Consider the following 13,935-nt stretch of genomic DNA (forward strand, 5'->3'; position numbering starts at 1 on the left):
TGTGGAGGGATCACATGGAGAATGGTCAAACCTTAAAGTAACAATATGCACTGATATGCAATAGACTGAAGACACCAAGGCCACCTGTCAACAACTGATCTTTACCAAAGAGGACATTTGCAAAGCAAAATCTTGACTAACATTTCTATTTTACATATAGAAAATTTTGTAATATAGATCAGGCAGAGACAAGGTTCAACTGATCTACCTGTAGACTTATCTAAAGAAAATTATTCAGCAAAAAGTGTACAGAACAGTAGCATCTGAGAAATATTAATTTCATGCATATTTCTGTCTCAAAGAGACACATTTTGATATGCACATACCAACCCAACTCCATAACAATGCTCGAGTAGGCAAAGTTTTTTTTTTCTCCACAGTTAAGTAGGAAGGTAAGCCAAGGAAAGGCAGCGTGTATACGTTGATATTGTAAAGGAGCGTGTAACAGAACTGCAGAGGCTGAAAACCACATTTACCTTTTCAGATGGCCTAGGAGTAGCTGACCATTGTCAAATTTTTTATTGCAATGCATTACCGGGCAGGTAATAGACCTGGTGTTTGTCGGCGCTCGCTCACTACATGCCAACACAGGTCTTCGGCTTGCGCTTACTGTGCCTGGCCTGGGACCTGTATTAATAAAGAAAACAGTTTAAGACCAACATCTAATCACAAATCAGGAAACTGATAACACTTTTCTTAATCTTTCAGAAATATTTAAAAAAAGTAGTTAATTTGTCTAGTCTAGGTTAAGTTAATAATCACAATTTGGGTATTTTTCCCCAATCGGCTTTAGTGGTGTACAGTTTATCTATGCATAAGACTGTAAAAATGTGTATTGTCTAATTTTGTAATCATACAAAATAAGGTCTTACAAGATTTCAAAAGAAAGCCCTAATTGTGCTGAAAAACCTAATATATAATTTGTGTGTGTTTACTGACAAGGGGGGACATTACAGCTGAACAGACATAGTAAAAACATGACAGTTGCCATTGTCCTGTAGCGTAAAATAGTCTTGGGCCTAACACTATATGCCAGCGCTCAGCCTCAGTCAGCATGCTGGGGCTGAGGGAACGCCGATGGAGAGAGCTTTCCTGGAGGTTGTGCTCGCCACTACTGAAAGTACCATCCTTCTACGTGATGAAAATCCTTCCTTCTTACAAGATGAAGCTAAACTTCTCATGTGTCCATTAATCAATCGCCAAAAACAGCACCAACTTGTAATGAGTATCCTTTTCCTGACAGCAAACATTTAAAAGGAACTTTGCAGCTTTTAGCATAACCAAGTATCACACCAGTGTCCCAAGCAGCCACACAAAGAATGCATAATAAAATACTAAGTACTTTATTATGCGTTATTTAGCTGGAAAAGAATAAAGCACATAGCGCACTGATCCCTGTTCTGCACATGACTCTTGTGTGAGCCAACACTGGACCTGGCTGGGGCAGAGCGTGGTACCCATGTGCACCGGCAAGCCGGAAATGTGCATATAATGGCCGAGCCATTCCTTTAATTTAATGGCGCTATTAGATTGACTGACAGTTAGTGTGACTGACATCATCAATTTAAAAAAGGGATTTTACATCATGAAGCTTCTGGATTAGCAGATTTACACTACACGCCGTGGACCATCACACTCCACCTGTACCAGAGGATGCGCCAAACTAGAAAATCAAGAAATATTTCCCTGTTGTGGCTATTGCATGCACACCATGGCAAAAATGTTTAAACCGAGCATAAAAGTCTCATTCCTTAGGGGCACTACAGACCATTAATTAAGAAGACTAGACCTTCCCCAAAATGCAGCGTACATTAGAATACAAATCCATAGTTTAATGAGTGTGTAAAGAAAACGTACCTGGTACTTTCAGCCACTGGTTGACACAGAGTCTTGCAGCATCTGTCCCTGGATGATCCTTGATAAATTCTAGTTCTTGTAAACCATGAGCATGTTGGTGGTGTATTTTTTCCTAAACATAGGGAATACATATGGCCATTAAAACAGCAATCGCAAGGAGAAAGAAAGAAGTATGGGATTGTAATCAATTGTGTAAGCAAATGTGGCATATGGCATTTAGCCAGTTCTTGAATGGATCTATTATGTACAGAAAGGCACAGTATAGAATTAAAAGCTCAGGAAGGAGGAGATGCATCTTTAGTAATGACAATAATAAAAACTGAAATCTTCATTGCTGCTGGATGGCTTCACATGCATACAATTAAATGTTCTACAAATTAACACATTTACACAGAAAGGAAGGATCTCACTGCAACACAAAATATGTGACATGCACTGAAAGAGCACATGTTAGCAAAAACATGTATAAAGATTTAAAAGCATTACACAGTTTACTGCGGAGCACAAAAAAATTCCACATATATACACTTGTGGTATATTAATTGTGGGTAGATTCTAATTCCATTTCACATTATAGCAGTTTCTATTCTATTCAAGTCCGCTCTAATGCATACACTGCACTGCAGAAGGTTGTTGGCTGGGAAATCTCAGAGGGCACAAATGTTCGCAGTCAATTAAAAATCAGCTGGTCACATTGATCAACCAGCGTGGAATATAGGAAAATGTCAAACGTCGAGGAAGTTCGTACATCTGAACTCACCTGGAATGCTTTGTTTCTCTCCTCCCGCTGTTGTTTCTCTATCTCTACGTGGCGTGCAAGTCGGTCAAGAGTTGAAGAGACTCTGTCCTTCTGGTGATCAATGTGGTCCTTTACTCTGGTCTGGAATAACACACATTAAATACACTTTTAATGATTAAGCAAGAAGTACAACATACCCGATATGGGACATCTTTACAAAGAGCAAGTAAAACTTTCTTGGCATAGGATGGTAAGGGAATGGGGTACGCGGTAGCCTTTTCACCTGTGCAAAAAACAAAAATTATATATAATATATATATATATATATATCAGTCCTGATAAAGTGATATTCCCAAGAACATTTTGTCAAATCAGTAATATTCAACATACCTACAAATTTGAAAGCGCTCCCCAAATGATTCTGCAAAGTCATGTGTTGCAGACATTCATCTCTTAGGTTAAAAAGCAGAAAACATTTGGGACATGCAAAACATTGAATGGTTTGGGCCGGAAGGTTTTTTTCATGGCCATCAGCCAATTTTGCCTGAAAAACAAGAGTTAAAAATGCAGAATAAAAAGGACACAGTAAAATTACAGAGATATCTTAAAACAATAAGCAAACAGCAACAGAATCATGACCCTGGAGATAACTATTGCACTCTACAACACAAACTATGAACTCTAAATTCAGGATCGGTAGACATCAGTGACAAGAAGTTGGGACGCAATCGGATTAAGGCATATTTTTGCATTATGAAATCCAAAGAGCCCTAAAAATGCATTCACTCACCTTTTGAGAGAGATGGTCTGTATATCCTTTCATTGATGGAAATCGCAGACGGCACAAAACACAGGCATAAGAAACTGCAGGAGCTCCGTGAAGGGTAATGTGGAGGGATCACATGGAGAATGGTCAAACCTTAAAGTAACAATATGCACTGATATGCAATAGACTGAAGACACCAAGGCCACCTGTCAACAACTGATCTTTACCAAAGAGGACATTTGCAAAGCAAAATCTTGACTAACATTTCTATTTTACATATAGAAAATTTTGTAATATAGATCAGGCAGAGACAAGGTTCAACTGATCTACCTGTAGACTTATCTAAAGAAAATTATTCAGCAAAAAGTGTACAGAACAGTAGCATCTGAGAAATATTAATTTCATGCATATTTCTGTCTCAAAGAGACACATTTTGATATGCACATACCAACCCAACTCCATAACAATGCTCGAGTAGGCAAAGTTTTTTTTTTCTCCACAGTTAAGTAGGAAGGTAAGCCAAGGAAAGGCAGCGTGTATACGTTGATATTGTAAAGGAGCGTGTAACAGAACTGCAGAGGCTGAAAACCACATTTACCTTTTCAGATGGCCTAGGAGTAGCTGACCATTGTCAAATTTTTTATTGCAATGCATTACCGGGCAGGTAATAGACGTGGTGTTTGTCGGCGCTCGCTCACTACATGCCAACACAGGTCTTCGGCTTGCGCTTACTGTGCCTGGCCTGGGACCTGTATTAATAAAGAAAACAGTTTAAGACCAACATCTAATCACAAATCAGGAAACTGATAACACTTTTCTTAATCTTTCAGAAATATTTAAAAAAAGTAGTTAATTTGTCTAGTCTAGGTTAAGTTAATAATCACAATTTGGGTATTTTTCCCCAATCGGCTTTAGTGGTGTACAGTTTATCTATGCATAAGACTGTAAAAATGTGTATTGTCTAATTTTGTAATCATACAAAATAAGGTCTTACAAGATTTCAAAAGAAAGCCCTAATTGTGCTGAAAAACCTAATATATAATTTGTGTGTGTTTACTGACAAGGGGGGACATTACAGCTGAACAGACATAGTAAAAACATGACAGTTGCCATTGTCCTGTAGCGTAAAATAGTCTTGGGCCTAACACTATATGCCAGCGCTCAGCCTCAGTCAGCATGCTGGGGCTGAGGGAACGCCGATGGAGAGAGCTTTCCTGGAGGTTGTGCTCGCCACTACTGAAAGTACCATCCTTCTACGTGATGAAAATCCTTCCTTCTTACAAGATGAAGCTAAACTTCTCATGTGTCCATTAATCAATCGCCAAAAACAGCACCAACTTGTAATGAGTATCCTTTTCCTGACAGCAAACATTTAAAAGGAACTTTGCAGCTTTTAGCATAACCAAGTATCACACCAGTGTCCCAAGCAGCCACACAAAGAATGCATAATAAAATACTAAGTACTTTATTATGCGTTATTTAGCTGGAAAAGAATAAAGCACATAGCGCACTGATCCCTGTTCTGCACATGACTCTTGTGTGAGCCAACACTGGACCTGGCTGGGGCAGAGCGTGGTACCCATGTGCACCGGCAAGCCGGAAATGTGCATATAATGGCCGAGCCATTCCTTTAATTTAATGGCGCTATTAGATTGACTGACAGTTAGTGTGACTGACATCATCAATTTAAAAAAGGGATTTTACATCATGAAGCTTCTGGATTAGCAGATTTACACTACACGCCGTGGACCATCACACTCCACCTGTACCAGAGGATGCGCCAAACTAGAAAATCAAGAAATATTTCCCTGTTGTGGCTATTGCATGCACACCATGGCAAAAATGTTTAAACCGAGCATAAAAGTCTCATTCCTTAGGGGCACTACAGACCATTAATTAAGAAGACTAGACCTTCCCCAAAATGCAGCGTACATTAGAATACAAATCCATAGTTTAATGAGTGTGTAAAGAAAACGTACCTGGTACTTTCAGCCACTGGTTGACACAGAGTCTTGCAGCATCTGTCCCTGGATGATCCTTGATAAATTCTAGTTCTTGTAAACCATGAGCATGTTGGTGGTGTATTTTTTCCTAAACATAGGGAATACATATGGCCATTAAAACAGCAATCGCAAGGAGAAAGAAAGAAGTATGGGATTGTAATCAATTGTGTAAGCAAATGTGGCATATGGCATTTAGCCAGTTCTTGAATGGATCTATTATGTACAGAAAGGCACAGTATAGAATTAAAAGCTCAGGAAGGAGGAGATGCATCTTTAGTAATGACAATAATAAAAACTGAAATCTTCATTGCTGCTGGATGGCTTCACATGCATACAATTAAATGTTCTACAAATTAACACATTTACACAGAAAGGAAGGATCTCACTGCAACACAAAATATGTGACATGCACTGAAAGAGCACATGTTAGCAAAAACATGTATAAAGATTTAAAAGCATTACACAGTTTACTGCGGAGCACAAAAAAATTCCACATATATACACTTGTGGTATATTAATTGTGGGTAGATTCTAATTCCATTTCACATTATAGCAGTTTCTATTCTATTCAAGTCCGCTCTAATGCATACACTGCACTGCAGAAGGTTGTTGGCTGGGAAATCTCAGAGGGCACAAATGTTCGCAGTCAATTAAAAATCAGCTGGTCACATTGATCAACCAGCGTGGAATATAGGAAAATGTCAAACGTCGAGGAAGTTCGTACATCTGAACTCACCTGGAATGCTTTGTTTCTCTCCTCCCGCTGTTGTTTCTCTATCTCTACGTGGCGTGCAAGTCGGTCAAGAGTTGAAGAGACTCTGTCCTTCTGGTGATCAATGTGGTCCTTTACTCTGGTCTGGAATAACACACATTAAATACACTTTTAATGATTAAGCAAGAAGTACAACATACCCGATATGGGACATCTTTACAAAGAGCAAGTAAAACTTTCTTGGCATAGGATGGTAAGGGAATGGGGTACGCGGTAGCCTTTTCACCTGTGCAAAAAACAAAAATTATATATAATATATATATATATATATATATATATATCAGTCCTGATAAAGTGATATTCCCAAGAACATTTTGTCAAATCAGTAATATTCAACATACCTACAAATTTGAAAGCGCTCCCCAAATGATTCTGCAAAGTCATGTGTTGCAGACATTCATCTCTTAGGTTAAAAAGCAGAAAACATTTGGGACATGCAAAACATTGAATGGTTTGGGCCGGAAGGTTTTTTTCATGGCCATCAGCCAATTTTGCCTGAAAAACAAGAGTTAAAAATGCAGAATAAAAAGGACACAGTAAAATTACAGAGATATCTTAAAACAATAAGCAAACAGCAACAGAATCATGACCCTGGAGATAACTATTGCACTCTACAACACAAACTATGAACTCTAAATTCAGGATCGGTAGACATCAGTGACAAGAAGTTGGGACGCAATCGGATTAAGGCATATTTTTGCATTATGAAATCCAAAGAGCCCTAAAAATGCATTCACTCACCTTTTGAGAGAGATGGTCTGTATATCCTTTCATTGATGGAAATCGCAGACGGCACAAAACACAGGCATAAGAAACTGCAGGAGCTCCGTGAAGGGTAATGTGGAGGGATCACATGGAGAATGGTCAAACCTTAAAGTAACAATATGCACTGATATGCAATAGACTGAAGACACCAAGCCACCTGTCAACAACTGATCTTTACCAAAGAGGACATTTGCAAAGCAAAATCTTGACTAACATTTCTATTTTACATATAGAAAATTTTGTAATATAGATCAGGCAGAGACAAGGTTCAACTGATCTACCTGTAGACTTATCTAAAGAAAATTATTCAGCAAAAAGTGTACAGAACAGTAGCATCTGAGAAATATTAATTTCATGCATATTTCTGTCTCAAAGAGACACATTTTGATATGCACATACCAACCCAACTCCATAACAATGCTCGAGTAGGCAAAGTTTTTTTTTTCTCCACAGTTAAGTAGGAAGGTAAGCCAAGGAAAGGCAGCGTGTATACGTTGATATTGTAAAGGAGCGTGTAACAGAACTGCAGAGGCTGAAAACCACATTTACCTTTTCAGATGGCCTAGGAGTAGCTGACCATTGTCAAATTTTTTATTGCAATGCATTACCGGGCAGGTAATAGACCTGGTGTTTGTCGGCGCTCGCTCACTACATGCCAACACAGGTCTTCGGCTTGCGCTTACTGTGCCTGGCCTGGGACCTGTATTAATAAAGAAAACAGTTTAAGACCAACATCTAATCACAAATCAGGAAACTGATAACACTTTTCTTAATCTTTCAGAAATATTTAAAAAAAGTAGTTAATTTGTCTAGTCTAGGTTAAGTTAATAATCACAATTTGGGTATTTTTCCCCAATCGGCTTTAGTGGTGTACAGTTTATCTATGCATAAGACTGTAAAAATGTGTATTGTCTAATTTTGTAATCATACAAAATAAGGTCTTACAAGATTTCAAAAGAAAGCCCTAATTGTGCTGAAAAACCTAATATATAATTTGTGTGTGTTTACTGACAAGGGGGGACATTACAGCTGAACAGACATAGTAAAAACATGACAGTTGCCATTGTCCTGTAGCGTAAAATAGTCTTGGGCCTAACACTATATGCCAGCGCTCAGCCTCAGTCAGCATGCTGGGGCTGAGGGAACGCCGATGGAGAGAGCTTTCCTGGAGGTTGTGCTCGCCACTACTGAAAGTACCATCCTTCTACGTGATGAAAATCCTTCCTTCTTACAAGATGAAGCTAAACTTCTCATGTGTCCATTAATCAATCGCCAAAAACAGCACCAACTTGTAATGAGTATCCTTTTCCTGACAGCAAACATTTAAAAGGAACTTTGCAGCTTTTAGCATAACCAAGTATCACACCAGTGTCCCAAGCAGCCACACAAAGAATGCATAATAAAATACTAAGTACTTTATTATGCGTTATTTAGCTGGAAAAGAATAAAGCACATAGCGCACTGATCCCTGTTCTGCACATGACTCTTGTGTGAGCCAACACTGGACCTGGCTGGGGCAGAGCGTGGTACCCATGTGCACCGGCAAGCCGGAAATGTGCATATAATGGCCGAGCCATTCCTTTAATTTAATGGCGCTATTAGATTGACTGACAGTTAGTGTGACTGACATCATCAATTTAAAAAAGGGATTTTACATCATGAAGCTTCTGGATTAGCAGATTTACACTACACGCCGTGGACCATCACACTCCACCTGTACCAGAGGATGCGCCAAACTAGAAAATCAAGAAATATTTCCCTGTTGTGGCTATTGCATGCACACCATGGCAAAAATGTTTAAACCGAGCATAAAAGTCTCATTCCTTAGGGGCACTACAGACCATTAATTAAGAAGACTAGACCTTCCCCAAAATGCAGCGTACATTAGAATACAAATCCATAGTTTAATGAGTGTGTAAAGAAAACGTACCTGGTACTTTCAGCCACTGGTTGACACAGAGTCTTGCAGCATCTGTCCCTGGATGATCCTTGATAAATTCTAGTTCTTGTAAACCATGAGCATGTTGGTGGTGTATTTTTTCCTAAACATAGGGAATACATATGGCCATTAAAACAGCAATCGCAAGGAGAAAGAAAGAAGTATGGGATTGTAATCAATTGTGTAAGCAAATGTGGCATATGGCATTTAGCCAGTTCTTGAATGGATCTATTATGTACAGAAAGGCACAGTATAGAATTAAAAGCTCAGGAAGGAGGAGATGCATCTTTAGTAATGACAATAATAAAAACTGAAATCTTCATTGCTGCTGGATGGCTTCACATGCATACAATTAAATGTTCTACAAATTAACACATTTACACAGAAAGGAAGGATCTCACTGCAACACAAAATATGTGACATGCACTGAAAGAGCACATGTTAGCAAAAACATGTATAAAGATTTAAAAGCATTACACAGTTTACTGCGGAGCACAAAAAAATTCCACATATATACACTTGTGGTATATTAATTGTGGGTAGATTCTAATTCCATTTCACATTATAGCAGTTTCTATTCTATTCAAGTCCGCTCTAATGCATACACTGCACTGCAGAAGGTTGTTGGCTGGCAAATCTCAGAGGGCACAAATGTTCGCAGTCAATTAAAAATCAGCTGGTCACATTGATCAACCAGCGTGGAATATAGGAAAATGTCAAACGTCGAGGAAGTTCGTACATCTGAACTCACCTGGAATGCTTTGTTTCTCTCCTCCCGCTGTTGTTTCTCTATCTCTACGTGGCGTGCAAGTCGGTCAAGAGTTGAAGAGACTCTGTCCTTCTGGTGATCAATGTGGTCCTTTACTCTGGTCTGGAATAACACACATTAAATACACTTTTAATGATTAAGCAAGAAGTACAACATACCCGATATGGGACATCTTTACAAAGAGCAAGTAAAACTTTCTTGGCATAGGATGGTAAGGGAATGGGGTACGCGGTAGCCTTTTCACCTGTGCAAAAAACAAAAATTATATATAATATATATATATATATATATCAGTCCTGATAAAGTGATATTCCCAAGAACATTTTGTCAAATCAGTAATATTCAACATACCTACAAATTTGAAAGCGCTCCCCAAATGATTCTGCAAAGTCATGTGTTGCAGACATTCATCTCTTAGGTTAAAAAGCAGAAAACATTTGGGACATGCAAAACATTGAATGGTTTGGGCCGGAAGGTTTTTTTCATGGCCATCAGCCAATTTTGCCTGAAAAACAAGAGTTAAAAATGCAGAATAAAAAGGACACAGTAAAATTACAGAGATATCTTAAAACAATAAGCAAACAGCAACAGAATCATGACCCTGGAGATAACTATTGCACTCTACAACACAAACTATGAACTCTAAATTCAGGATCGGTAGACATCAGTGACAAGAAGTTGGGACGCAATCGGATTAAGGCATATTTTTGCATTATGAAATCCAAAGAGCCCTAAAAATGCATTCACTCACCTTTTGAGAGAGATGGTCTGTATATCCTTTCATTGATGGAAATCGCAGACGGCACAAAACACAGGCATAAGAAACTGCAGGAGCTCCGTGAAGGGTAATGTGGAGGGATCACATGGAGAATGGTCAAACCTTAAAGTAACAATATGCACTGATATGCAATAGACTGAAGACACCAAGGCCACCTGTCAACAACTGATCTTTACCAAAGAGGACATTTGCAAAGCAAAATCTTGACTAACATTTCTATTTTACATATAGAAAATTTTGTAATATAGATCAGGCAGAGACAAGGTTCAACTGATCTACCTGTAGACTTATCTAAAGAAAATTATTCAGCAAAAAGTGTACAGAACAGTAGCATCTGAGAAATATTAATTTCATGCATATTTCTGTCTCAAAGAGACACATTTTGATATGCACATACCAACCCAACTCCATAACAATGCTCGAGTAGGCAAAGTTTTTTTTTTCTCCACAGTTAAGTAGGAAGGTAAGCCAAGGAAAGGCAGCGTGTATACGTTGATATTGTAAAGGAGCGTGTAACAGAACTGCAGAGGCTGAAAACCACATTTACCTTTTCAGATGGCCTAGGAGTAGCTGACCATTGTCAAATTTTTTATTGCAATGCATTACCGGGCAGGTAATAGACCTGGTGTTTGTCGGCGCTCGCTCACTACATGCCAACACAGGTCTTCGGCTTGCGCTTACTGTGCCTGGCCTGGGACCTGTATTAATAAAGAAAACAGTTTAAGACCAACATCTAATCACAAATCAGGAAACTGATAACACTTTTCTTAATCTTTCAGAAATATTTAAAAAAAGTAGTTAATTTGTCTAGTCTAGGTTAAGTTAATAATCACAATTTGGGTATTTTTCCCCAATCGGCTTTAGTGGTGTACAGTTTATCTATGCATAAGACTGTAAAAATGTGTATTGTCTAATTTTGTAATCATACAAAATAAGGTCTTACAAGATTTCAAAAGAAAGCCCTAATTGTGCTGAAAAACCTAATATATAATTTGTGTGTGTTTACTGACAAGGGGGGACATTACAGCTGAACAGACATAGTAAAAACATGACAGTTGCCATTGTCCTGTAGCGTAAAATAGTCTTGGGCCTAACACTATATGCCAGCGCTCAGCCTCAGTCAGCATGCTGGGGCTGAGGGAACGCCGATGGAGAGAGCTTTCCTGGAGGTTGTGCTCGCCACTACTGAAAGTACCATCCTTCTACGTGATGAAAATCCTTCCTTCTTACAAGATGAAGCTAAACTTCTCATGTGTCCATTAATCAATCGCCAAAAACAGCACCAACTTGTAATGAGTATCCTTTTCCTGACAGCAAACATTTAAAAGGAACTTTGCAGCTTTTAGCATAACCAAGTATCACACCAGTGTCCCAAGCAGCCACACAAAGAATGCATAATAAAATACTAAGTACTTTATTATGCGTTATTTAGCTGGAAAAGAATAAAGCACATAGCGCACTGATCCCTGTTCTGCACATGACTCTTGTGTGAGCCAACACTGGACCTGGCTGGGGCAGAGCGTGGTACCCATGTGCACCGGCAAGCCGGAAATGTGCATATAATGGCCGAGCCATTCCTTTAATTTAATGGCGCTATTAGATTGACTGACAGTTAGTGTGACTGACATCATCAATTTAAAAAAGGGATTTTACATCATGAAGCTTCTGGATTAGCAGATTTACACTACACGCCGTGGACCATCACACTCCACCTGTACCAGAGGATGCGCCAAACTAGAAAATCAAGAAATATTTCCCTGTTGTGGCTATTGCATGCACACCATGGCAAAAATGTTTAAACCGAGCATAAAAGTCTCATTCCTTAGGGGCACTACAGACCATTAATTAAGAAGACTAGACCTTCCCCAAAATGCAGCGTACATTAGAATACAAATCCATAGTTTAATGAGTGTGTAAAGAAAACGTACCTGGTACTTTCAGCCACTGGTTGACACAGAGTCTTGCAGCATCTGTCCCTGGATGATCCTTGATAAATTCTAGTTCTTGTAAACCATGAGCATGTTGGTGGTGTATTTTTTCCTAAACATAGGGAATACATATGGCCATTAAAACAGCAATCGCAAGGAGAAAGAAAGAAGTATGGGATTGTAATCAATTGTGTAAGCAAATGTGGCATATGGCATTTAGCCAGTTCTTGAATGGATCTATTATGTACAGAAAGGCACAGTATAGAATTAAAAGCTCAGGAAGGAGGAGATGCATCTTTAGTAATGACAATAATAAAAACTGAAATCTTCATTGCTGCTGGATGGCTTCACATGCATACAATTAAATGTTCTACAAATTAACACATTTACACAGAAAGGAAGGATCTCACTGCAACACAAAATATGTGACATGCACTGAAAGAGCACATGTTAGCAAAAACATGTATAAAGATTTAAAAGCATTACACAGTTTACTGCGGAGCACAAAAAAATTCCACATATATACACTTGTGGTATATTAATTGTGGGTAGATTCTAATTCCATTTCACATTATAGCAGTTTCTATTCTATTCAAGTCCGCTCTAATGCATACACTGCACTGCAGAAGGTTGTTGGCTGGCAAATCTCAGAGGGCACAAATGTTCGCAGTCAATTAAAAATCAGCTGGTCACATTGATCAACCAGCGTGGAATATAGGAAAATGTCAAACGTCGAGGAAGTTCGTACATCTGAACTCACCTGGAATGCTTTGTTTCTCTCCTCCCGCTGTTGTTTCTCTATCTCTACGTGGCGTGCAAGTCGGTCAAGAGTTGAAGAGACTCTGTCCTTCTGGTGATCAATGTGGTCCTTTACTCTGGTCTGGAATAACACACATTAAATACACTTTTAATGATTAAGCAAGAAGTACAACATACCCGATATGGGACATCTTTACAAAGAGCAAGTAAAACTTTCTTGGCATAGGATGGTAAGGGAATGGGGTACGCGGTAGCCTTTTCACCTGTGCAAAAAACAAAAATTATATATAATATATATATATATATATATCAGTCCTGATAAAGTGATATTCCCAAGAACATTTTGTCAAATCAGTAATATTCAACATACCTACAAATTTGAAAGCGCTCCCCAAATGATTCTGCAAAGTCATGTGTTGCAGACATTCATCTCTTAGGTTAAAAAGCAGAAAACATTTGGGACATGCAAAACATTGAATGGTTTGGGCCGGAAGGTTTTTTTCATGGCCATCAGCCAATTTTGCCTGAAAAACAAGAGTTAAAAATGCAGAATAAAAAGGACACAGTAAAATTACAGAGATATCTTAAAACAATAAGCAAACAGCAACAGAATCATGACCCTGGAGATAACTATTGCACTCTACAACACAAACTATGAACTCTAAATTCAGGATCGGTAGACATCAGTGACAAGAAGTTGGGACGCAATCGGATTAAGGCATATTTTTGCATTATGAAATCCAAAGAGCCCTAAAAATGCATTCACTCACCTTTTGAGAGAGATGGTCTGTATATCCTTTCATTGATGGAAATCGCAGACGGCACAAAACACAGGCATAAGAAACTGCAGGAGCTCCGTG

General features: G+C 38.7%; 4 long non-coding RNA genes across 4 annotated transcripts; all 4 read right to left on the minus strand.

The window, feature by feature from the left end:
- Positions 1-3: 3 nt before the first annotated feature.
- On the minus strand, positions 4-3,466 carry LOC128484314 (uncharacterized). Its single transcript, XR_008351142.1, has 6 exons — positions 3,387-3,466; positions 2,987-3,140; positions 2,618-2,737; positions 1,858-1,969; positions 477-627; positions 4-31 (listed from the first exon to the last, which is right to left on the minus strand). It is a non-coding gene; the product is annotated as an uncharacterized LOC128484314 (long non-coding RNA).
- Positions 3,467-3,902: 436 nt separating this feature from the next.
- Positions 3,903-6,968, minus strand: LOC128483549 (uncharacterized). Its single transcript, XR_008351081.1, has 5 exons — positions 6,879-6,968; positions 6,479-6,632; positions 6,102-6,221; positions 5,342-5,453; positions 3,903-4,111 (listed from the first exon to the last, which is right to left on the minus strand). It is a non-coding gene; the product is annotated as an uncharacterized LOC128483549 (long non-coding RNA).
- Positions 6,969-6,979: 11 nt separating this feature from the next.
- On the minus strand, positions 6,980-10,451 carry LOC128483550 (uncharacterized). Its single transcript, XR_008351082.1, has 6 exons — positions 10,362-10,451; positions 9,962-10,115; positions 9,593-9,712; positions 8,833-8,944; positions 7,452-7,602; positions 6,980-7,007 (listed from the first exon to the last, which is right to left on the minus strand). It is a non-coding gene; the product is annotated as an uncharacterized LOC128483550 (long non-coding RNA).
- Positions 10,452-10,462: 11 nt separating this feature from the next.
- Positions 10,463-13,935, minus strand: LOC128483552 (uncharacterized). Its single transcript, XR_008351083.1, has 6 exons — positions 13,846-13,935; positions 13,446-13,599; positions 13,077-13,196; positions 12,317-12,428; positions 10,936-11,086; positions 10,463-10,490 (listed from the first exon to the last, which is right to left on the minus strand). It is a non-coding gene; the product is annotated as an uncharacterized LOC128483552 (long non-coding RNA).

The sequence above is a fragment of the Spea bombifrons genome, chromosome 3 (assembly GCF_027358695.1).
Source record: "Spea bombifrons isolate aSpeBom1 chromosome 3, aSpeBom1.2.pri, whole genome shotgun sequence".
NCBI lineage: Eukaryota > Metazoa > Chordata > Amphibia > Anura > Pelobatidae > Spea > Spea bombifrons.